The 25,508-nt window shown below is 40.8% G+C and overlaps 1 protein-coding gene across 2 annotated transcripts in view; it reads left to right on the forward strand.

Moving 5' to 3' along the window:
- Positions 1–25,508, forward strand: part of Sh3gl2 (SH3 domain containing GRB2 like 2, endophilin A1) — a 175,455-nt gene that overhangs the window by 68,398 nt on the left and 81,549 nt on the right. The window contains exon 1 of one of the 2 annotated variants that reach the window (XM_063287074.1): positions 24,118–24,141. The exons of the other annotated variant lie outside the window; for it this stretch is intronic. The gene's annotated coding sequence lies outside the window, so the exon portion shown is untranslated. Of the gene's footprint in view, positions 1–24,117; positions 24,142–25,508 lie in introns of those variants that run through there. 2 annotated transcript variants of the gene reach the window in all.

Genomic DNA, 25,508 nt, shown 5'->3' on the forward strand with positions numbered 1-25,508 from the left:
ATTCATGGACTCTGTTTTGGTTTTTGATTGCTATGAACACGTATGTGTATGTATATACACATATTCCTAGATATATCCCTCCCAGTTTGGGTAATATTACTTGTGTGTATGTTTTCACAGCAGAGCATTTGGTAGTGGAGAAGCAATTGGCGAGCTCTATGCTGGACAAGATTGTTTCTCCCACTCTCAGCATGTCTTAGTTGCCTGCAGTTCTTTGAGTAGGCTTGAGAACACGTGGGCTTTCCCTCATGCACTTTGGCATAGATGTTGTTATTCTTGTTCAGCTCTTGTTTGACAGTCATGTTAGAAAGTCTTTATGTATGAGTATTGCTCCTTACGTTCTCAGGAGAAAAAGTCTCAGAGAAACTCCTGCTTCTCTGACTCTTATAATCTTTCCACTGTCTCTTCTTCATAGTCCCTGAGACTTAGGTGCGGGAGGGAGGTCTTTTGTAATGTATGCATTAGGACCAGGCTTCACAACCCTGCATTTTGATTGGTTGAGGTTTTCTGTAATGGTCTAGTCTGTTGCAAAGAGAAATTTCCTTGGTGGGGGTGAAGACTATTCATATCTTTGGGCATAAAGACAGATATTTAGAATGTAGTTAGGGATTATGCTGGTTTAGTAAAGTGGTGGTTGTAAGTTCTTCAAGATCCATGCTTTGCTAATGCTGTGGAGTTGGCTAGGCACATTCCCAGGCACAGCTTTCTTCTTGTTGAGCCTGTTAAAGAACTGTTGGTTAACCTGATATGCATGCTACTACTGCACCTTTTAGGATAATCATGCCATGCTGGTTATTTGTGGCTCATGGGCATCACAGGCAAGTAGGATGACCCTTCCTTTGGAAGCTTGCACAGTGCTTTCTGTTGACATGACAGCTTGTCTTCTCAGAAGACATATTCCACAGTTTCAGCCCCATTGTCCTCTGAGCCCTGATTCTGAATTCCTTGTTGTCTTTCATAATAGGAACTTACTTTTCTCATATGTTGGGCAACCAAGGGCCATCACAATAGTTTGTACTGTTTGGGAAGTCCCTTAGTCAGCCCTCACTCATGACTCAACATTTCTCATTCCTGGTAATGGAGTTTTCATAAGAGGATCATTGGCACCTGGAGGGAGGGAACATTGTTATTGAAGATGAGAAATTTTCACTTAAATTGTGTCTGCATATTTATACAAGGCTAACATGCATGATAGTTTTCCTCCTTATGTAGATTATTAATAGTATGATTCCTTTTGAATCATTTTACCTTCCTCCCACCTTCTGTATTATCCCCCCTCCTCTTTTCCTGATCATCTGTTCCCTGCTGTCTCTTTCTTTATTGCTGCCATACCCCACTACCTGCATTGTTTCCTTTTTACTTTCTGGTTTCTGCAGTTACTCCAGGCTATGTACTCACATCTGAAGATTTGGAGCTAGGAACCTCTGATGAGAACATGTAACCTTTGTCTTTCTGCATCCGGGTTACCTACTCTTGCTCTTTACAGCTGAATACTAATCCATACTAATGTATATTTTGACTAGACCAACAGTAAACATGGAATCATGAATGTGGGTGAGCATGTGTCCACAGAGTATGATGTCCTTTAGGAATATGGGAAAGACTGATATAGCTGGTCACGTGCTGGATATATTTTTAGCTTCTTGATTTACATGGTGGATGCAGTGGCTTGCAATCTCCCCAGCAGTGAGTGAGAGTCCACTCTGCCTGGCCTTTCCTATACTATTTGTTTTTGGTTATTTTGTTGATCGTTGTATTTCTGGCTGGTTTAAGATGAAATCTCAAAGTGATTATGATTTGTATTTCCTTACTTGCTAGGGAAGATGAATGTTTTTGAGATATAACTAAGGCATTTTGCTTTGTCTGTTGAGCATTCTCTATTCAGGTCTCTAGCAGAAAGTCCCATTGACTCCTCTATCGTGTAGGGTCCTGCCCATGTCTTCAGCTAGTGGTTTAATTGCTTCAGATTTCAGGTTTATGTCTTTGACTCATTTGGGATAGTGTTCATGGAAGTTGATTGATAGGAGTCTAATTTCATTCTTCTGCATGTGGACATCCAATTTTCCTAGCATCATTTGTTGAAGACACTTTCTTTTCTTTTCTTTTTTTTTATCCATTTTGCCTGTTTGTAAGCTTTTTACTTTCATCATTATTTTTGCAACAGAAACTCTCAACCATAATCATCTGTTATCTTAGTGGGAGGTTTTCCTGGACCTTATTTTGGAGTGCTATGAACATTACGATTCCATGCGATGTTTCTGGCTTGATAATAAGCTGTTTCGGATGATTCATAGCTGAGCATCCCGAGTGGGATTAAGGAAGAGCAGAGCCAATGGCCGGCATACCATTAGCTCACACTTGAGGCATGGTGGATGAGAAAGCTTCCTCCTGGTTATAGGCTCCTCTCTGCTTGCAGAGAGTCAGTTTAAGGAGCAATAAGATGCGATATTTTTGACAATCACTGAAATTTTTAATAGAACCTCAGTCTGCTCTGCCCTCTTCAATGAGAAGCTGCTCTTAAGAGAAACCTTGCCAGCCTCCTCCCAGTAGGGTGCCTTTTGTAGGAAAGAGCAAATGCAGACCTACTTTTGTACAGACAGCTACAGCAGGATGAGGGGCCTTCCTGAATGTGATTTTATAGAGAATTACAATCCTTGCTTTTTGCTAGAGATATTTTCAGGACATATTTTATTTTCTCCTTTCTTTGGGATAAAAAACATTGTTTCATCTGGGTTTACTAAGTCATTACACCAAATGTGTGAAAAAATTGTTTTATAGTAGCAATTAGTAAACTAGAACAAATAATGGTGCTTGCTAAATGCTGGATACATATGGCAGCCGCAGTGCTATGTGTTTGATACACAGTCTGGCTTAAATGGATTATCCTCACAGTAATCTTTTACTTGAATTGAGAGCTCTTTGGAAGATAGTTTAAAGTGGTCTTTGTTACAGTGCATTTTAAAGTGGGTTTAATCATTGACAGGTTTGTTGTTTGAAATGATGGGGTTGGAGCATATGTTGAAGTCCTCCAGACTGTCTTTAGAGATACCACCACTAATCCCGACAACATTACAAAATTCAAAAATATTTCAGTTTTCATAGTATGATATACTTGCCTAGACTTAATCTCAGGACCTATTGGTGTCCCAAGCTTTCCTTCACATTTTTGTGTAATGGAGGGGGTGGTTAACTCAATAGAGGGAGTATCAAGTAGTCACACTTATACTGTGACTTTACCTCTCCTAGGTATGTAGACCTTGAAGGGCAGTTCCTTCATCTCTTCTTACAGGGCTAGCTGTGGTAAGAATGTATCAAGAAAAATTACAAAATGACTAGCAAGTAAGTGCCCTCTCTAGTTAGGTGTTGCCACCTAGCCTAGTCAGAGCTGTGGTAACGTTGAAACAGTTGCTGATGGGTAAGCATCAAGAGACTTTACCATCTTCTCTTGCACTCAACAGTGAAAAACTGTGGCTACTTTGCATTTGCACTTCAGGCTAACCGTACCTCTGGGTCTGTGTGTCCAGCAGCTTTTCTGGGTGGGCTATGCCCCCCAACTGGATCCACATACTACCACTTTCCTGCTGCGGGACCTCCTGCATGCTCATCCTGCCAGTTCACCAGTGCTGCTTTGCCCGTAGGCACAGGGTTTGGATGAAGGATGTGTAGTGCTGGCTGTGTTATCCATACACTACAGAGCTCCTTTCTCTGTTAAACCACTGATAGGGCTGCAGAGAGAGCTTAAATGCAGGTGCTGACTTCAGCCCTAAGCTAGGGATTTTTTGTTTTGTTTTTCATAGGGATCATTTCTTTACATTATTTTCAATTAATCCTCTGAGAAGTTTACACACATATGCAGTGTATTCTGATTACATTCTGATCCCCCATCCCTCCCTAAATTCTCCTAAATTTATTTATTTTGTTCTTCCCTACTGAATGTCCTTTTAAAAACTATGTAAATAACTCATCTAGTCCCAGTATCTGCTGCCACAAAGGTATAGGTGTGGAGCCAGCATTGGAATATAGTCAACCTACTGGAGGCCACACTACTGAAGAAAAACGATTCTCTCTTCTCCAGAAGTCATCAAATGCTAATAGCTTCTCAGTTAAGGGCAGGGCCTCATAAGCCCCTCCCACTCCATGATGGAATATTGGCTGGCTTGATGTTATACAGGCAACCACAGCTGCTGTGAGCTCATGCGTACAGTGGTCCTATCATATCCAGAAGGTACCATAGTCCTTCCCTACCTCTGGCTCTTACGTTCTCTCTGCCTCCTCTTCTGAGCTGCTCCCTAAGACTTGAGGGGAGGAGGTTGTGATACAGCTTTGACCAGTTAAGACAATCTACTGCAAAAAGAAATGTCCCCTATTGAGTCTGAGAGTTAAATTGATCAATGTGTTAAAAGATAGGAGTTCATAGAGGAATTTGATTGTATGTCTAGTTAGCAAATATAGCCCTTGGCTCACCCTGGGAACTTTGAACTCCTTAACCATTCTTCTTCCCTCTTAAGTGCTTTGATTCACAGTACCAGGCATGTGTTTCCTCCTGTGGAAAAGGCTTTAAATCTAATCAGAGTGTGGCTGGTCATCAAACATAAAGTGGTTGTTTACCCCGTGACTTATATTCATGCTGCAATTACTCCTATGCATATCTTACCACACTCATTCTTATTGTAGCTCACAGGGTTCACTGCTGAGTAAGACTGTTGGTTGGGACAAAGCAGTATAATTAAAAAAAACTAATCTCCTGCATTTTAAGAGGTTGGAGGTTTTGCTAGACTTCACAGCCATTAGTTAATAATCCACTTTGGAGTCACTTAAGGCATAAGACAACTGTCCATCTTTGTACTTGGCCTGCTTGTTTAACCTGTTTTCAAAAGAACACTCAACATTGCTAAACTTGGATATTCCATACAATCAATGTTTACAGCCTAAGCTAGTGCACTGCAGTAACCTTATGAACCAAGAGGGACCCATAAATGGGTATGTGTTTGTGTGAGTATTGTGATGATCATTTGCTAAAACCAGGATATGCAGATTGAAAGCCATCTTATAAAATGAATATCTATCATAAATGTTGATGTTGCTCAATAAACAATGATTACTGCTTGTTACCTAGGACAGATTTAATCCCTTGTAAACCTCTGTTATAGGTTTCTGCATAGTAGCCCTCATTCCTTTACCATGTGATACTTGATATGCTATTAGACAAATATAGAGCAAATCACTTTGTTAAGGACAGACAGACAGACACACACACACACACACACACACACACACACACACACACAATCACAAAATAGCATTTGGCAGGCACGGATTCAGACTGCCTACATTTTCAAATTTGGACTCACTCTTAGTCAAAATGATACCAAGGGGAAACTCTGTTCTTGGTTTCTGTCCTTAATGTGACATGGATACATTATTGCTGACTCTGAGTTTATTATTAATATGTTCAATAGTTGATTACTTTTCTCCCTCAGCAGCTGACATAGAACCTTCCAGGACTACGAAAACTAGTTAGAAGCAGAGAAGCTTCCTGGTTGGTACCAATTAAATTTCTCCATGCCCTGTGACCAAAGTATATGGTGTTCTCAGCAATAGAGTTGTAGTCACAAGTAATTATTATTACTGATGATGATGATTACTGGTGGTGGTGATGGTGATGATGATGTAGCCATAATTTGGGCTACACAGCTTTGGCTTCTGGTGTGCGCCTGTCCAAGAGCTATCTGAATTAATGGAAGACACACACACACACACACACACACACACACACACACACACACACACACACACTCACACACACACACCAGTTAATTTTTCACATACAGTGACCTGTTCAAAGGTCCTCTGGTACTTCTGAGATTCCTAAAGCTTCTTCTGCTATCCCTGGCCCAATCAAGGAAATGGCCAGTGGCCACTTACCCACATTCTTACAGGGCTGTTTGGCTTTCTCTCCTGCAGCTCTTGTGTCCCATCCCTCTTCCCTGAGTCATGATGATCCTCCCCTCCTCTCTTCCAATTCCTAGCCTGCTCAGTCTAAAAGTTCTGCTCCTCTCTCTTTGCCCAGCTATTGGCTTATGTATCTATATTGTTTGATCAAAAAACCAATCGGGGACAAGGACCTTTAGTGTTTGGATATGCAGAGATCGCTGATTAATTCAAAGCATTGGAACCAATCCCCATCATCGTCATTATTTTGAGTCCCTAGATCAAAGTCTATCCACAGTTTGAAGGGTGATATCCCACACCTGGCACCAGACTTTTATTTGGCAGTTGTGGCTTAGGGGGAACATTATTTCTTGTGTAGAGCAATTCTAATTAAACACCTGTCTCCTTCCCCATTACTCCCCTTTGTCTGTTTTCTTCTGTCTGCCTTGCCTTGGGATCTTTTTCCTTACCAGTGGCCCCTTTCTAGTTTCCTGGATTCTATGGATACTTCAAATTAAGCACACAAATCTAAAGATTTGGAGTAAAGAACATGTGAGAACATGCGATGTTTGTCATTCAGTGTAATGTTTTGGGTTTTTATACATTTATCTGCAAGTTCATAATTTTGTTTTTCTTAAGGCTGAATAAAACTTCATTGAGATTAGGCACCACATTTCCATGATCTGTTCTTCAGTGGAGGGACATTTAGGCTGTTTCCATGCGTGAGCTGTTGTGAACAGAACAGCGATGAACATGGGTGCACACATGTGTCTGTCTAATAGCACATGGAACCCTCTGGGATCATGCCTAGGAGTGACAAAGCGGGGTCACATGGTGGATCTATTTCTAGGCTTTTTAGGAACTGTCACACTGATTTCCACAGTTGTTGTACCAGTTTGTACTCTATCCACCAGTTCATGAACGTTCCCACTTTCCCACATCCATGACAACCTTTGCTTTCTTAGTTTTAGCCATTCTGACAAAGGTAAAGTAGAGTCTCTAAATACTTGTTCTTTTCATTTTTTTTTGATGACTAAGGGTGGCAAACAGCTTTACAAAATATTCCTTAGCTATATGTGTCTATTCTTCTGAACTCTCCCTTCAGCTCCATAGACTGTTTATGTCGTCTGATTTGTTGTTTGTTTTTGTTTTCCTTTGTGATTAGACCTTTGAGGTCTTTGTGTTTTTGAGACCCTAACCCTCTATCCGATGTATAGCTGGCAGCAATCCTTTGTCCAGTTTGTGAGCTGTCCCAGGCAGTTGTTTCCTTTGCAGCACAGAAGCCTTTAAACGTTGGGAAGTCCTTGTTAGCTGTTCTGTTTCCTGGGAAAATGGTATCCTACTCAGAACACTTGAGCCTATATTCTGAAGTGTGTTTCCTATTCTTCCAGGAGTTTCAGAATTTTGGGACAAAATTCATCATTTGGGTTTTTGATCCATTTGGAATTGATTTATTTTCAGGGTAGGAGAGAAGGGTTAAGTTTCACTTTTATGTATATAGATGGTATTTTCCCACTGCCATTAAAGATGCTATCTCTTGCCAGTGTGTGTATTTGGTTCCTTTGTCAAAAACTAGATGGCTGTCGTTGTATGGACTTACACCAGCCTCTTGGTTCTACTCCATCGATCAGTGAGTCTGGTTATGTGCTGCATTTACAGCAGTGGCTCTGTGATGTAAATTGAAATCAGGAATGGGGATACCTCTGTCATTCATAGTTCAGAACCATGATGCTTATCCGGAGACTTTTGAACTTTGACATAAGTTTTAAGCATATGAATCTTATGGCTTTTTTTTTTTACAATTTTACAATTTTAGTTAACAATTGTTTGAAGTTATTTTTGAAGGGATTATGTTTGAAGGGCTTACAATGAATCTATATGTTGCTTTTGGTATGGTGGCCTTTTTCATATATTAATCAGGGTGCACAGGATATCTATATCTTTTAGCATCTTCTTCAGTGTCTTTCTTTAGTATTTTAATATTTTCATTATATAGTGCTTTCACTTCTTTGCTTAGGTTTATTCCAGGGCATTTTGTTTATTTTGAAGCTGTAATGAGTGTAATTGCTTCCCATTTGCTTCTCAGTCTATTTGTCTTGGTATAATGGAAGGCTATTTTGACGTGTTAATTTCATAACCCGCCTCTTTACTGAAAATGTTTTCTTTGGACTCTCTCATTCACAGAATCATGCCATATGCAGATAGGGCTACTTTGATTTCATTTCCTTTTGTACTCCTTTTAAGTTTTTCTCATCTTTTTGCTCGAACTGGGACCCAGCACTATGTCAATAAGAGTGGTGAAGGTGGAGAGCTTCTTAGTCGTGATCTTAGTGGGAATGGAGTAGCCAGGCTTCAGAAACATTTTCTTTCCTCATCTCATTCTCTTGAGTAACTCATCAATTTTTGTTTTTATACCCTCTGGAGCAGCCATGGTAGATAGCAGAAGCAGTGATAAGTGTCATCCTCTAATATTAGAGGCCTTCTTTCCAGACTCTGTAACCAGACCTTGCTCGTTCTTACTTGTTATAAGTCCTTGACATTGAGACCCTCAGACCTGACATTGTCCAGTGTTCCAGCTCTCAGAGAAGAGTCTCACACCCCTGGTCTTAAAGACTTGACAGCTCCTGAATGCTTCTGGTGACCTGGGTCTGTGGTTCCTATCCTTGGCTCCCTTCCATCAGCAACCTGCCCATTCTTATCTTCTGCTTCTTGTCTTTCTGCCCTGGCTCTTCTTTTAAATTCGTGCTCTCATGTGTACATGGTGTGTGTGTGTGTGTGTGTGTGTGTGTGTGTGTGTGTGTGTGTGTGTCCTCATGTGTAGGTTCAAGCATATGTGTACACGTGCATGCTGAAGCTCAAGGTTAATGTCCATATTCTATATCGCTCCCCGACTTATGCATTGAGATATGGTATCACAGCTGAGCCCCAAGTTCACTGCTTGTGCATACTTTGGTTGATCAGCTTGCTCCAGAGATCCCTTGAATGTTGTTCAGCATTATTTGGTCTCTAGGCCTCCAGACTCTGCTCTTCACACTTGAATGACAAGTACTTTAACCTCTGACTCACCTTCCCATTCTGACCCCATTGAACTGTTCAACCACTGTTCCAATTGCCAATGGCTCTTGCTAGAACAACTCCAGGTACTAGTCTCCACTGGGATGATACTTAGGAGAAGACAACCTGAAAATCATCGGTTCACTGGTATCAGGTTCAGGCTTACCCCTCCCAAGAGCCAGGATGTCCATTAGGCAGAAGGATTCCCTTGGCACCTTCCCTGAGCTGTCAGAGTTGCAGTGTGGACTAAGACCTGTGGCTAGGGGCTCTGTGCCTCTTCCTTTTCATCTGTCAATCAATGACTCTGGGTGCTTTGCACTGGATGGAGGGCTTGGAGACTGGATGCCAATAGCAACAGGATAATCAGGAACCCAGCAGTGGGTTTTGGAAACAGTGTGCCAGCTGCTAGAATTTCCTCCATTATCACCCTAGTGCCTTAGTTGTTAAGCAATTTTGAAAGCTATTGTGTGCAGAAGAACAGGTCTAGGAGGGTACACTAGAAACTCAGCATCAGGAGTGGATTTCCAAAACAATGGATTTCTGTGATACCAGTGGGACCTTCAACTGTCAAGCCACTGGCAGGTAGGTGCACACAGGCAGAATTTATACACAGTGCTTGCCAAAGGCAATTCTCCCTATTGCAAATATTTCATATTATGTCAGCGACTTCTTTAGTGTTTCTGGTTCAGCATGAATGACTAGGAGAGGCCACTCTACAGGAGTCTGTATTGGGCCTGGTGTTGCAGCACTAGGGAGAGTGAAGGAGAGGGTATTTCTGAGTCCACTCACTGAGCGGGCCTGAGCATCCTGCTTCTATAGCTAGAGAACTGTTGGGGACAACCACAGCCATCTATTTAGTCAATAACAGCCTTGCCTTAGTGCCCACCATGGCTATCAGAGCTTGTGCTTTATCCAGCCCCAGTCAAAGGCATCTCTTTACCAGAACTCCTTCTCTCACCAGAACTCCTTCTCTCACCAGTACTCCTTCTCTTACCAGAACTCCTTCTCTCACCAGAACTCCTTCTCTTACCAGAACTCCTTCTCTTACCAGAACTCCTTCTCTCACCAGAACTCCTTCTCTCACCAGAACTCCTTCTCTCACCAGAACTCCTTCTCTTACCAGAACTCCTTCTCTCACCAGAACTCCTTCTCTCACCAGAACTCCTTCTCTCACCAGAACTCCTTCTCTCACTAGAACTCCTTCTCTTACCAGAACTCCTTCTCTCACCAGTACTCCTTCTCTTACCAGTACTCCTTCTCTTACCAGAACTCCTTCTCTTACCAGAACTCCTTCTCTCACCAGAACTCCTTCTCTCACCAGAACTCCTTCTCTCACCAGTACTCCTTCTCTTACCAGTACTCCTTCTCTCACCAGAACTCCTTCTCTTACCAGAACTCCTTCTCTCACCAGAACTCCTTCTCTCACCAGAACTCCTTCTCTCACCAGAACTCCTTCTCTCACCAGAACTCCTTCTCTCACCAGTACTCCTTCTCTTACCAGTACTCCTTCTCTTACCAGTACTCCTTCTCTTACCAGAACTCCTTCTCTTACCAGAACTCCTTCTCTCACCAGAACCCCTTCTCTCACCAGAACTCCTTCTCTCACCAGAACTCCTTCTCTTACCAGAACTCCTTCTCTTACCAGAACCCCTTCTCTTACCAGAACTCCTTCTCTTACCAGAACCCCTTCTCTTACCAGAACTCCTTCTCTCACCAGAACTCCTTCTCTTACCAGAACCCCTTCTCTTACCAGAACTCCTTCTCTTACCAGAACTCCTTCTCTTACCAGAACTCCTTCTCTTACCAGAACCCCTTCTCTTACCAGAACTCCTTCTCTTACCAGAACTCCTTCTCTTACCAGAACTCCTTCTCTTACCAGAACTCCTTCTCTTACCAGAACTCCTTCTCTTACCAGAACCCCTTCTCTTACCAATACTCCTTCTCCTCCTAGTACTCCTTCTCACCAAACTGAAAATACGGTTTGCGGAGACATGTTGTTGCAAAAAGCTAAACAGCCCCATATGGCACGGTGACTTCAAGAGGGAGGATAACTAACAGTGGTGATTTTTAGAGTCCTGTCTGCAGGCTATTAAAAATGGCTGTCCAATGCTTACAATGGCTCTGGCCATCTGAATGACTGAGAACTCTTCAGCTCAAAGCAGTGCACATAACACCGGGCATGCCAATAACTGCTTTATAAGGAGTCAGCTTCTTCCCTGTCCAGTGTCCTTTCTTATTTCTAAGAAAAAGGACACCAGCAGGACTATTTGAAAACAAACAAAGCAAAAATCTGTCCTTAATGTTAACAGTTTTAACACAATTGTTGAATTGCCTTAACAATGGCTTATGTATGTTCAGTGCTAAGAGAAGTGGGCCTGCTGGTGTGTGTCTCATGCCTCTGTTTTCAGTCTGTTCATAGCAGAAAGCATGCATTAAGTGCATAAGAAGGAAGGTCTGGGCTGTAGCTCATAGGGCCTTAGGTTGTGTGCCCAACACCCTGCCCTTGCATCCTTGTACATTTGTTCCCTGCTTCACTCCATGTATTATCTTTTTGTAGTTTTCTTTTTACTGTTTTAGATATTATGCATTCTATTCCTTTATTAGATCATATATATTCATTAATTTTAATTAAATTTATGAAATGCAAAGCTAACTGCTAGAACTTTATTCTGGGGATGAAAGACATCATCTCTCAGGCCTTTGGAATATTGATTTGATGTTGTTGCTCAGTAAATTAGATCTGACATATCATAGTTACTTGCTAATTGCACAGTTATTAATGGTTCTGGGGAAGGATCCATCACAGAGATGTCAAGGTTGATAAAAATGTATCATGGTTAACATAACCCAGCTCTCACAGACTGTTATGGATCTGTGATTAAAGAGAAGCTTCTGCCTGTAGCTCAGCCTGAGATAGAAGCTAAAATAAATCACAACTTAAAAAAAAAGCAACCCAGGGTAACTCTAATCTTAAAGTGAAATCAAGGCTATCGGAATATCATGATCTACAGTCTCGGCCCCGAATTGATGAGGTTGTTGTTATCACTACTTAGTATGGAGAGAGATACTTCTCCAGTCTCCAGTTCTCGCTCTTTGTCACCACCAGTGGCACTTTTAAATGACAGAGTCCTAGTGGGGAAAACACAGGAACATTTTTTTCCCTTCCATTGGAAATGGCCTTTAGTTTTAGCCTAACCACGTTTACGTGCCAAGCTTTCATTAAGTGTGACCAAACGAAGTTGCTAGCTGCTAAGGGATGTGTCAGGAGTGTTGTTAAGCCAAAAGTTCTAATTGAAATGTGGAAGTATTTTTCTAATGTCCTTGGGGTAAAATTTATTGCCATGAACATGCAAGGAATTCAAGCTCGCTGTGTAAGCATGAAATGTAAAGTGAAACCACACCACAGCAACTGTAGCCCGGATGGCTCCGGCCTGCAGTCCTTGGCTTCCTTGGAATTAACTCACCGAGGTGCACTGCAGCCTCTGGTTCCTTGCCTCTGTGCGTTGTTGCTCTCTAAAAAGGGAAGTGAATCAATCTTCGCATCATCCTAAGACAGTCAAGAATTCGGAAAAGGAGAAGTTTTACATGCACATATACCATATTAACACAGAGTAACATTTGAAAAAAAACAATACTGACTTTGACTGCTATAAATATATATTGTGTAGAAAATTTAAGAGTACTCTCTTGGAAGGAGTTAAAATATTTTTCCCTACCATTGACATAAATGACTTTTCTTCCCAGTGCTGTCTTTTCCCCCTTGATTTCCTCATTTTTCATAGAGAACAGTGATCTTTTGGAGAGAGAATTATTCATAGAAATATTGGGAAACTTTTCTTTCTTTCTTTCTTTCCTTCTTTCTTTTCTTTTCTTTTTTTTTTTTGCTTAAAGAAAATTTTAGTTTCAAAGTAACTTTCGATTTTAAATGTCGTGAAATAGAGAAATTCCAAGAGTGAGGAAAAGGGCCTCGAGGATGCTGGATCCAGAGTCATCACCCTCTCAGGGTCCCCTGATTGGCTTTGTTACTTTCCCCTCTCCCTCTGCACACTTGCTCTCTTCTCCTTTCCCCTGTAGACTGGGGTAGGCTGCCCACCAATGGGTCAGGAGATGCATCTAGAAACCTGAACACCCCTGCCTCTCCTTTCTCTGGAGCTGAGGACTAAAAACAGGCCTTTGGCCTTGCTAGACAAGTGCTCTGCCATTAAACTAAATCCCAGAACCTTCTTATGTGGTGTAAATAGAGTGATAAACAACTTCATCGAGTTCACAGATCTAATTCCAGCAGGAATCCCAATAATGACTCTTGTCTCCTTTGTAGAGTCCAGGATTCCTTTAGAATGCTGCACTTAATTGTCTCGAGTTTCTTTGAAAGTTCTGTCATCTCAGTAGGGAATTGATTTTTCCTTGCTTTGCTCAGCATGCTGGGGTTCATCCAAGCTGGGGTACGGTCCCTGATTATTGCCGAGTAATTGCAGAGGTGTCCACGGACTGCTCGACAGCTCTCTGGGGAAGGGCAGCAGACATATTCCCAGGTGCTGGGTTTGTCAATAGAGCCGCCATGTATATGCAGGGTTTTATGTGCGCCGAGGCTTCATTTCTTTGGGATAAATGCCCATTAGGGTAATATTGCTGGGTTGTGTGATAGTTATATGTCTGTTTTCATTAAAAATGTCTAAACTTTTCAATTATCAAAGCTTTTTTTAAGTATACTTTCATATTTGGTGGAAGTTAATATCACTTGGCAGCTTTTACTTTTAAAGTGTCTTCCAGACACAGATACATAAAAATGCTGTATTAGATTGCTTACGTGTCTGTGTGTGGTTTATCCTGCTGGTGGCATTGCAGGCGACCTTCAAGTACATTTCCTGCATTGTTCTGACAACCCAGGGCAGGAAAATTGTCTCACCTTGGTACAGTTTGTACCTTTCCTGGATTTCGCAGTAATGAGCTGTAAGAAAGTGAGGCTGTGGAGTCAAACCTGTTTGTCCTTTTCCCCCTCTTTCCCTTTTCGAAACAGTACATGGATCCCAGGTTCCACAGAACCACATGGAATATATCCTAAAACATAGATCTGTATGCCACACTGCTAGACCATAACTCAGCATGTACACTGAGAAATTTTAAGATCTCGTATTAAAAAAAAAAGAACTCAACTGAAGGGAAATTGAGAGCCAAAGATGCAAATTTCGCAGAATTAATGGTGGCATTGGAAATGCTGGGTAATGGCGTCCTGGTAACCTTGACTTTGTAAGACTGCCAGCCGACTCAGCACTTCTGTAGAGAGTTAGCTGCTCTGCTTCCTCATTAAAGAGTGTGAGCATTCTTTGACTGAGATGAAATGCCGTAGCTAATGAATCCCACTTCAGTCAATAGAATCGACTAGGAACTGCCCAGTGATTAATGTCAGAGGTGAGTAAGTCCCATGGAGCTTAACTGGAAATTGACCTCTGCAACCTGACGAGTTTTCACCCAAATCTGCTTCGGTGTAGGAGATGCATGCATTCACTTGTAGGTCTTGAAAATGGAGGTGGTAAATTCCCATTTTGTGTGGTCTGTTGGCTTGATACAGATATTAAAGTTTATGGCTTGGCAATAGTTAAAATGGAGAGCAGAGAAAGAAAATTTAAGAAGCCTTGGTTTCCAAGCAACCACATACCTATTAGCAGATGTGCATTCTTCTTGCTTTATTCTAAGATACTAAGAGTATAAATAATTGACTATGCCGAGATTTGAGCAGCCATTATAGTCATCTGACTTCTAAGCTCTTTGCCCTGGAGCTCACTTTGGCAAGGTTAGTGAGTTAGGTAATAGAGTCACCCAGAAAGTGGACCACATATGTATGGCATGGCTGCAGACCTTGGCAATGACTTGGACTTTGGTAGATATTTATTTAGTGATTGAAGGGATCCTGACCTTAAGTCACCAGGTTGTATGCTTCAAAGCAAGCTGAGTTTACTTTCTCTGAACAGTACCTATCTCCTCATCCTCAGTCTGGGAGATGTAAGAGGTGGCTGCTTTCTTTCATAAATGGCTCATGAGTTACAGACCCTACATTAGGTGGTTCAGTTTTACTCACGGCTCTCTCTGAGGTAGGAGTGAGCTTTCCGTGGATGAACTTCCCTCATGGATTACTCTGATATCGATACCTCCCACTGTGTACAACTAACCCCATTCCTGTTTGCCAAGACCTAGAATTTCCTAGTCTGATATATACCGAACATTTTCTAATGGGTCAAATTCAAAATGTCCTGCAAGGACTTATTCTCTTGTCTATATGTCTGAAAGGCTAATAAGCCTCTTCTGCTCTGCACTGGCTTGGTTGGCACCTAAAACCATCACGGAGCCCTTATACCTCTTTCTTGTTACCCTCACAAACAGCCTTCTGCTGTGTCACGTCCTCCAGTTCTGCTTCAACAATTCTCTCCAGCAATTGTTTTCTGTTTCTTCTTTCACTTTGACCTTGACTTGTCCTCTTTCACCTTGTGCTGGCTCAGAGTCAATCTTCTAAACATAACCACAAGGATTTTTCAAGGAACATAATTCTGTCACAGATATTTCAACATTTTTATGTGTGATATTGGCTCACCAACAAGGTCGTCTAAACTTCTTTGCTTGGCCTAATGTCTCAGCATGAGCTCAGTCATTTTTTGTCATTCTCCACGTACACTTTGGAACACAGCAACGAAGAACAGACGTTGGTTTGTAGCTGCCATGATACCTTACTAGCTTACCTTGGTTCTGCTGTCTCTTCTTACAGATCAATGTCTTAACTCTTCTGCTTCCAAGACTCTGTCCTATTGTTGTTGTTCTTTAGCTTCTGTTGCTTACCCAGCTATTCCATCCCAGTTTTTGGCAGTAGATCTTTCTCCGAAGTCTCTGTACAGAGCCCTATGTATGCCTCTGTGATACATGTGTATTTATTTCCTTGAACTTATCTGTAAGTTTTTAGAATGGAAGATGTCTATATTTTACTTCCTTTTGTATCCTTCTGACATACTGTGGCAGCTTAAATCATTAGGAGTTGACATTGTATTTGATTACGGAGCATTAGCTGTGTAAAGGGGTAGTAAGAAATGTCTTACCCACAATGCATCCTTAAGAATTATTGATATATTCTTTGTATTTATATTGGCTATCTGCCACCCCAAAACAGAGTGACTTAAATAAATAAACATTTTATTTGTTGTTGATTTTATTGGAAAATAATGTTTAGGTAGGTTTCGCCTAATTATGTCTTCTTCAGGGCTTTTCTTGGGTTCAACGATTTTGTGCATCCTGAAGTTCATGTGACCTCACACAGGTCTAAGTTTGCTCTTGGCCCAGCCAGCTTCTTTCACCCTGACAGGGCTGCCCTCTGCTTCTTTATGTGATGGTCTAGAAGCAGCAGGAAGTATGGGTGGAAATGCTAGGCCTCCAGGCCCAGGCCCAGGCCCAGGCCCAGGCCCAGGCCCAGGCCCAGGCCCAGGCCCAGGCCCAGGCCCAGGCCCAGGCCCAGGCCCAGGCCCAGGCTCAGGAGGTTTGCTGCTGCCCTTCTGTTACATTGATTGGTCTGTACAAGTCATGGGAACAGATTTTATCGGGATGGGAAGAGCATCCTTGTAAAGGATGAAGGCATCAGTGACTGCCACTAGCACAGTACTCCTTTTTTTTTTTCCTTTTTTTCAGAGCTGGGGACCGAACCCAGGGCCTTGCGGTTGCTAGGCAAGCGCTCTACCACTGAGCCAAATCCCCAACCCGCACAGTACTCCTTATTAGAACTGTGTAAACCCTGAGCATCTTTTGTCCATTTTCTTATTTCAGTGGTAGTCTCTCCTCACATCGTAAGTTTTGTATGCCTCCCTTCTTAAACCAACCAACCAACCAACCAACCAACCAACCAACCAACCAACCAACCAACCCCAGCTATGTTTTGATGAATTCTTTGAGAATTTCATGCAATGGATTTTCTCCCCAGAACTCCTCGCAGATCCACTCCTTCCTTCCTTCCTTTGAAACTTCATGTCCTCTTTTCTTTTTTTTCTTTTAAAATAACCAACCAAGTGCAGATAGGTGAGGGTGTGATATATTTGTCCACATTAGGGTCACCCTGAAGTCTCTTATTCTCAGCACACTGACCATGTGCAGGTCTCTGTGTTAATTCCCACGTGTTGGGTATAGCAACAAGTCATTAGGAGTCAATTTTGTATCATGTTCTTCTAGACTAGCTTTAGTAGTAGTATAGTTTAGTAATAGTTTTAGTAGTAGGTTTCCCCATTTACACCTATCACCTGTCTAGGCACAGTTTCTTGGCCCCCTTTTATGGTGCCAGGTATGGGTTCCGTCTTGTGGAGTAGGCCATAAATCCAACGATAAAGTGGTTGATTACTCCCATAACATCACATCCGTTGGCAAGAATGGCTCAACAGGTCATTGTTGTGTGTGACAGGCTCCCAGCTGGGTGAGACTGATGATCGCTTTTCTACTGCAGTAGCGTGCATAGCACTCAAGTAGGTGGTAACCATTCCCGACACTGTGGTTTTCATTTGTTAGCATAGGGTGTCTAGTTGGGGGTATTGTCTCCATTAGAGAGTAAGTCTGTTGGTACTCCTAATATGAATATGCGTGTATATTATTTTAGCAATTTCTATGGTTTTCTCAAAAGACATTGATTCTTAGTTGTACCTCTCCATATTCCCCCTTCTACCATCTCATTTCCTGTGCATTTAATGTTTGTACTTCCCCTTTTATACACATTTTTATAATCATTTTCTATATACACCATTCCTCTTTTAGATCACTGTATTCTAACTTTCTTCTTTTTAGAAAACCCTATCTTCCTCATTGTCCCTTACTAGGTATCTAACCTCTGGGCTATTTGAAATGAAAGCATACATTACAAAGCTAGCATCCACACATGAAAGAGAACCTGTGCTGTCTGTCTCTCTGGGTCTGGTTACCTCATCAGCATAATTGTTGCAGGTTCATTTATTTACCCTGAATCTCATTTCTTTTTCCCTTTCAGCCGAGTGTAGTTCGCTGTGTAACTGAATGCCATTCTCATTTCTGTCAGTTGATGGGCATCTAGGCTGTTTCCATGTTCTGGCTGTTGCTCTGGCTAGCAGTGAGCCTAGGTGAGCAAATATCTCTGTAGTAAGCTATAGAGTCGTGTGTGTGTGTGTGTGTGTGTGTGTGTGTGTGTGTGTGTGTGTGTACACGTCTATGCCCATCAGTGGCATCGCTGGATTTCATGGTAGCTTTCTTTCCAGCCTTTTGAGGATGCTCCACCTTGAGTCCATATTGGTTGTATCTTTTGCATCAGTGCTCCCACCAGCAGTGAATAGGTGTTTTCCCTTCCCTGCAGCTACTGCAGAGTATGCTGTCACTTGCTTTTTTAAACTAGGCTATTCTGACTAGGAGGAGAAGAAGTGTCAAGGTCGTTTTAATTTGCATTTTCCTGATGGCTAAGGCCACTTGAGCATTTTAAAAATGTTCCTAAGACATTTGTATCTCATCTCTTGCTAATTCTCTATTTAGTTTTCACACCCACATTTCTAATTGGCTTTTTGGTTTTCTTGATGTTTAGGTGTTTGTTTGTTTGTTTGTTTCCTATTTTCTAGATAGCAGTCATCTGTTACATATATAACTGATAGAGATTTAAATTTTCCTACCCTGTAGGGTAGGTTGCCTCATTAAGTGAATGATGGATCCTTTCCTGTGCAGGAGTTTTTTAGTTTAATGTGGTCCTAGTCAGTTGTTGGTGTCTATACTTGTGCTACTGGGGTCCTGTTCAGAGAGGCCTTTTCTTTGCCTTTAAGTTCAAGAATGTTCCATAATATCTCTACTCTATTCATGGTATCAGATCTTGTATATAGTACCTTGATCCTTTTGGAATTGAATTTTTATAGGCTGAAAGGTAATGATGTAGCTTAATTCTTTGACCTGCGTCTATCCAATTTGACCAGCACCATTTGTTGAAGACCTTGTCTTTTCCTTTTCTCCAGTGTATTTTGATGTTTTGTTAAAAAAAAAAAACAAAAAAACAAAAAAAAACCAAAAAAGCAAGAACAACAAAAAACCAGAAGCTGTAGGTGTGTAGACTTACATCCAAGTTCTTAGTTTCCTACGATTGACCAATGTGTTTGTTTTTATGCTAGTACCATGTCTTTGGTTTTGTTTTTAGTTACTATAACTCTCTAGTATAGCTTGAAATTTGGAATGCCATATCCCAAACAGCTATTTTTATTGTCCAGAATTGTTTGACTAGCTTTTACAATTTTTTTCATATGGAATTGAATATTATTTTTAAAATTTCAGGGAAGATTGCATTGGAATTTTGATGAGACTTGAACTGAGTCATAAGTATTTTGTACAGAGTGGAGAACTCCCTACTTTCAGAGATCATGCTCTGTCTGCAGATGGGTGTGCTTTTCTTGAGCTTAGAACACAGCAAACATTTGGAGCCCCTGGGGCATACAACAGACTTTACCGTCTTTTCAGTAAGACCTTGTGGAATGAATCATCTTTTCTTTCTAAACTAAGAGGAAGCACTTCCAGCACACAGGGAGGTGAAAATAATATTCTCATTTAACTACCATTATGAGCATCTTTCCTGAAATAGAAATCCTGTGAGCTGATAGCTAAGGTAAGGTAGTGAGCTATTGTTGGCTGACTTCCCAGTCTTTGACCTTGTTTCAATGGGGGAATGAATGCTACATCTAAGGCACCTTGGTTCACCACTTTAGTGGAGTACAAATTTGGGAGTTGCCTTTAAATGCCGAAGGAAAGTCCCCTACATGGGAATATTACAAGTATCTGGTATCCATCTGAGAAACAACAACAAACTTATTTACTGCAAGGTATTTAAATTGCCTAGACACCCCCCATCCCCACCTCCACAAAATTCTTTGCCTACTAAGGAGGGAAGGAAAAGTAGCAGTGCTTTAAGAATGCATTCAGGCTGTGTCTAGTACACTTGTCTTTCTCAGTAATGCTTGTAAGAACATTCTAATGCTTTTACTTGTATACTGGATTCATTTCATGGAGGCCTTTATCCTCAGTGCTTAGAAGCTACGTATCTACTTCAGGGGGCTGGGAAATGAGAAAAGGTGAAAGGTCACAATGGAGAGAAATGCACCCAAGTTTAGTAGCTGTGTGTAACGCCTCAGCTTTCACCATAATCTTAATAATTCCATTTTTTGAATTTCTTTTTGTCTCTTACTTCACAAGTATTTGAACGTCTAGAATGGGAGAGGTACATTTACAGTACTTCAAGTCCTGTCTCACAAAAATTGTTGCACATTGTATCTTGCTATATGATTTATAGTGACTTCACAAGTGACATTTGCTATCTAGCCTCACCACAGTTTCCTCAGATTAGTTATACCCTCTTAAAACAAGAATGATGTGTCTGTTGCATTCATAGACTGACCTGTTCCTCTTGGTGTGTGTACTGCAGACTGCTCTACTGTTTGTCCCTTTGTCCTTTTCCATGTTCTTGACACTGTACGATGTTGCTTCTATGTACTTTTTAATCACATGTGGGTTGAAAGATTTTGTTAGAGCTAGAGTCCTTGGTATTATGAAGGCTATAGTTTGTATTAGTTTTAATGGGGATACTTTGAAATAAATCAATTAGAAGCCCTGTAGCTAGCTAGCTCCCTCCCTCCTTTCCTTCTTTCTTTCTTTCTTTCCTTCCTTCCTTCCTTCCTTCCTTCCTTCCTTCCTTCCTTCCTTCCTTCCTTCCTTTCTTTCTTTCTTTCTTTCTTTCTTTCTTTCTTTCTTTCTTTCTTCCTCTCTTGGTTGCCTTGAGACAGGTATCCCTGGTGTGCTGGCACTCACTCCATAGAGATTCAATAGAGTCCTGTTGACCTCCAACTCACAGAGAGCTGCCTGCCTCTGCTTCCTGAATGCTGGTATTACAGGAGGTAACCACACCCAGCTGCCTTTAGCCTTTTAAAATTTTTATTGCATGCTTATTTGGGGTTCCATGATGTTTTCCTTAAGGTGCTAAGTGAAAATTGTTATTTCACACAATTCACACCAGCTTGTGTCTACAAACTTCCAAGGACTTTTTAAGATCGATCATTTGGGACATAGGACAAGAGTAGGTACATACTTATGACAGTGTATTATTAATGAGTGTTAGCCTTAAGTCTGGAGCGAAGAATGGAGAGGTATTTGGCAAACAAATGCATTTGTATAGTTTGAGCTAGGGAATCTGTTAAAATGAGGAATAGTGTGTAATAATGGCAATTAGTGTTTCTGTATTTCTTTCTTCTCATTTTCCTCTATTGTTGACCAACATTTGAAAATAAAAATAAATCACTAAATCTGATTTAAGCAATATGTCCTGAGTAACTCTGTTGTCATAGTAAAGAACACATGAGATCAAAGTAGACAAAGGGGCCGTGAATAGTGACACACACCTGTAATCAGACCTTGTCAGGAGGAAGGTGGGAAGATTGTGTTTTCAGGGTCAGCTTATGCTACATGGTGAGACTCTAAGAAATAACTGAATAAGAAAATAACTAGCACCAAATCAACCAGTTATATCAAAATCACCATGGAACATGAAATATAGAAGTTTGAATTTCTTCTAAATGGTAGCATTTTAGGGTTTAGAGAGATTCAGCTGGTAGAGTACAGAAGCATGAGGTCAGGAGTTGAATCCCTAGAACCCATGTCAAAGTAGCCAGATATGGTGACTCTCAGAATGCTACTTCTAGGGATGCAGAGACAACAGATCCCATTGGCTTGCTGGCCAGCCTAGCCTAGGTTAGTGAGATGCCTCATCTTAGAGAAACACAGGACTCTCTTCATCTCCAGGAACTAGCTTTGGTTGACGTCTACTCTGCCAAATGTCAGATTTGTGACATTTGCTTGTTGTCTGTTCCGTTAATGTGGAACACTGTTTCACATAAATACATACCACAAAAATCACAGAAGCATGTTTGTGGTCCCTCTAGAACTGTTGGAAAATCTGTCTTAAAATTAGGCCAAAAGTCATCTAATAATTTTATTGTGAAACCAAATTAGTAACTCAAGAAGCAATTTTTAGAAATCAAGCATTCAAATATAATACAGTTCAAAGATGTACTGATTTGACAATTAAATGTTTAATAATCAAGTAGAAAAATAATTTCTTTTGTTTTCCATAGTCAAGCCATAATGTTTCTATAAGAGGAGAAGACTGTATATAAGGGGAAAATATTGAAATTCAGAGCATAGAATAGGTGTCTATTGAGTCCCAGTATTTCATCAGGTGTTCATCAGAATTACATGGCTATAATCATGAGAGGTACAGAAACCCATGTTGCATGTTCAGAACCAAGGCAGATGTAACACGGGCCAGCAGGGCTAGAAACATGTGAAACTTTTATATTTTTGATTCTGAATTACTTTGTAGATGTTGCACATTCAAAAACCTTTTAGTATGATCAGTGTCCCCATGCCCAGTTTAAAACTCTATGGACTTTAACAAGCTATGATCTAGAAGAGGGGAGAGAGATTTTCGACTATGATTTTTAGAGATCCTAACACTGGTGGAAGAACAAGATTGGTGGGAAGGACCCAGCCCGAACACCAGCTATAGAGATCCTGTCCAAGACTGCTGTTGAATAAGAAGACATCTCCTGTGCCCAGACAGCAGACACTGCATGGGGGCTGGGGTGACACTAGGTGCTTCTGAAGTAGAAGTGGGAGGAAGGTAGAGAGACAGTCTCTGTGGCGCTCACACAGACGGAAGATTTAATTCAAAGGATAGAGCCGACACTGAATAAAAACAATCCAGAAGCCAGTCATGCCCTGAAAGTAACAAAGTAACACTCTGTCACATGAGTCATGGGCCCAGCAGAGGGTAACCATGGCAACAGTAAAACCGAAATTTAGCTTTTACATTCTGACTAAATTGAACTGACTCTGCTCTTAAGATTAGCAGAAGAGAAGTCACAGTCATTTCCAGGCACAAAAACTGTTTAATCTCCTTTCTACAATTCTACACAAGTCAGCTAGATTACCTAGAGGTCCAAAGATGTTAGGAAAAAGCATCCCCATGTAGGAGGCAAAAATAAGACAAAACAAAACAACAACAACCACAAACAAGAGAACCACACTCCAGTGACGCTCAACTACTACAAGTATGACCATTTAGAAGAACTCGTTGATGTGTTAAAGGTTCTAGAGGAAAAGGCGACGGTATATATGAACACATAAGGGACTTCGGTGTAGAGCTGTAATCATACAGGATGAAATGAAAACACTAGAAAAACAAAGCATTATAACAGAATGAGGGAGTCCGTGACTTGAAGACGGGTTAGAGACTAGGCACCATCAAGTACGTCAATGCATGGACAGTTCAAAATCCACAGTGAAAGCAGGACAGAAAAAATAGAAATGAAGGCATAAAGTCATGGGCTCTTGGTACTCAGTAATAACATATAAGTTGAATATATTCTGTGTACATGCATACCCCCAGTTACATGTCAGACTCAAACTATAAGGAAACAGAAACAATTTCAAAGGCAGTAGGAATTATATGAAAACTGAAGATAAAAATAACAAACAGTGACAAAAAATTGAATTCAGACAGTAAGACATAAATTTAGAATCCTAACAGGAGTCAGGTGTGTGTGCTCTAGAATGAAAGAAGTGAAGCAAGTCTCTTTCACATTTTGTCACTTCCGTTTCGCTGCTCACATTTGCATGAGCATGGACCTGAGGACAGGGGCCATGTCTGAATGCTTGAGTGTGCCATAACACTTGTGCTCGTCTGATCCTAGTTCATTATAGTAGCCCTGGTGACTTATAATGTAGTGATGTGCGTGGTCTGTGTATTCATAAGGGCTCTCCTGAGAAACACAGACAGATGGGTGTGTGTTTGTGTGTGTGAGTGCTCCCATGCATGCATGCATGTACGCACATATGTACATGTCTTTTCAAACTTCTGGGAGTTGGCTCATGCTATTTGAAGATCTGATGAACCCCAAATTCACTGTGGTAAGGAGGAAAACTATCCAGTAGGAAGTGGTGCTGCAGTCTTGCAACAGGATTTTTTTTTCTTTAGGAAAAATTCCTGTTGTATTTTTCAGACCTTTCGACTGACTGGATGAAACACATCCATGTTACTGACATACATGAGCTCCTTGACTTAAAGCAACTGCATGTACAGTTCAGCTGTGTGTAAGTTGTCTCATATTAACATCGTCTCCATCAGTGTCTGGCTGAATAACTGAGGACAAGCCACGTTGACACATTAGCCATTATAGCTCTATTAGTAGAGGGATTGAAAGATCGATAGTCGAGCCATTCATTCCAAGGTGATACAAGGTGATAGAAGTGCAGCCATGAGCTATGCCGTGATCTTTTCCATTTGGGAGTAGCAGTAAGAGGAACTCCACAGTGAAGGAGCATGTTGAATAGACTGATAATATAATTGGAGATGGGAACTGGTGTTTGTATGTGTGTTTATCCTATATCAAATATATGCTGATGCTATTATGCTCACTTAGTAGAAAGGACAGTTAACATATGTTCTGTGTTTCTTCAGTCTAACTGTGTTATTTATTTAACATGGTCTCATTAACTGAGTCCGTACAGGGCATTGAAAACTCACAATTCACTGAATTATCTGCAAAGGAAAAGATTTCCTGTGGGATTTTATGGAATTTCTGGATGTCACTGCATTACCATTATTTTGCAATTTTGGAGGGAAATTGTCACCAATGGTGTGATATGGCTTTGTTTGAATTTGTACTAGAATAGCATTTTTGTAGGATATAAACTTTTAAAAAATATAAATTTAAATTATAAACAGAATTGTAGTCATAGAATGAAATTGTAAGAGTATATCCTTCACAAAATATCAGATGCTGCAATGGTAATATTGTTAAAAATCACTCTGCAATATGCCTATAATTAAATAGAAAATATTGTTTCCTATGGAAAATGTTAGTATTTTCCTGTCCTGATGATACATTAAGACTAAGATACATATTTGCTTGTCCCCTGATAACCCACTATTATGTTGAGTATCTATTATAATTATTAGAGTACCTATAGTAATTATTGCAATCATGATTATTGAAAGCAAAATAATGATGTGAATCTTAAGGATTTATGTAAAGAAGATCTCGAAGACCACTTATTATCTAGGGCCTATGATGTATTTAAGATGTGGTTTTTTTTATTGGTGACTATGGTGAAGGTCTTTGCCTAAAGACAAGTGTGTTCTGTAGCAAAACTCATTTGACATATGGCTGATGGTGTATGTGTACAATATGTGTACAGCATTGCAAAGACATGGATGTTTGACCTTATAGGGGTAACTATTAGAGTTTCCTTTCTTAGTCTACCTGAAATTTCACATCCCTGTGAACCTGTGTTGGTTGCACTTGTACTGATGTTGAGGCATGTGCCTGATGTAGAGTCAAGGTTAGCTGCTTTATTTCCATCCACCTCACGTGAAGCTATCTCTATTAAATTGCATGACTGTAGTGACCTGCCGAAGATGATTGACAGGCAAAGAAAAGGATCATTTTGATTAGTAG

The sequence above is a fragment of the Rattus norvegicus genome, chromosome 5, assembly GCF_036323735.1.
Source record: "Rattus norvegicus strain BN/NHsdMcwi chromosome 5, GRCr8, whole genome shotgun sequence".
Classification (NCBI taxonomy): Eukaryota; Metazoa; Chordata; class Mammalia; order Rodentia; family Muridae; genus Rattus; species Rattus norvegicus.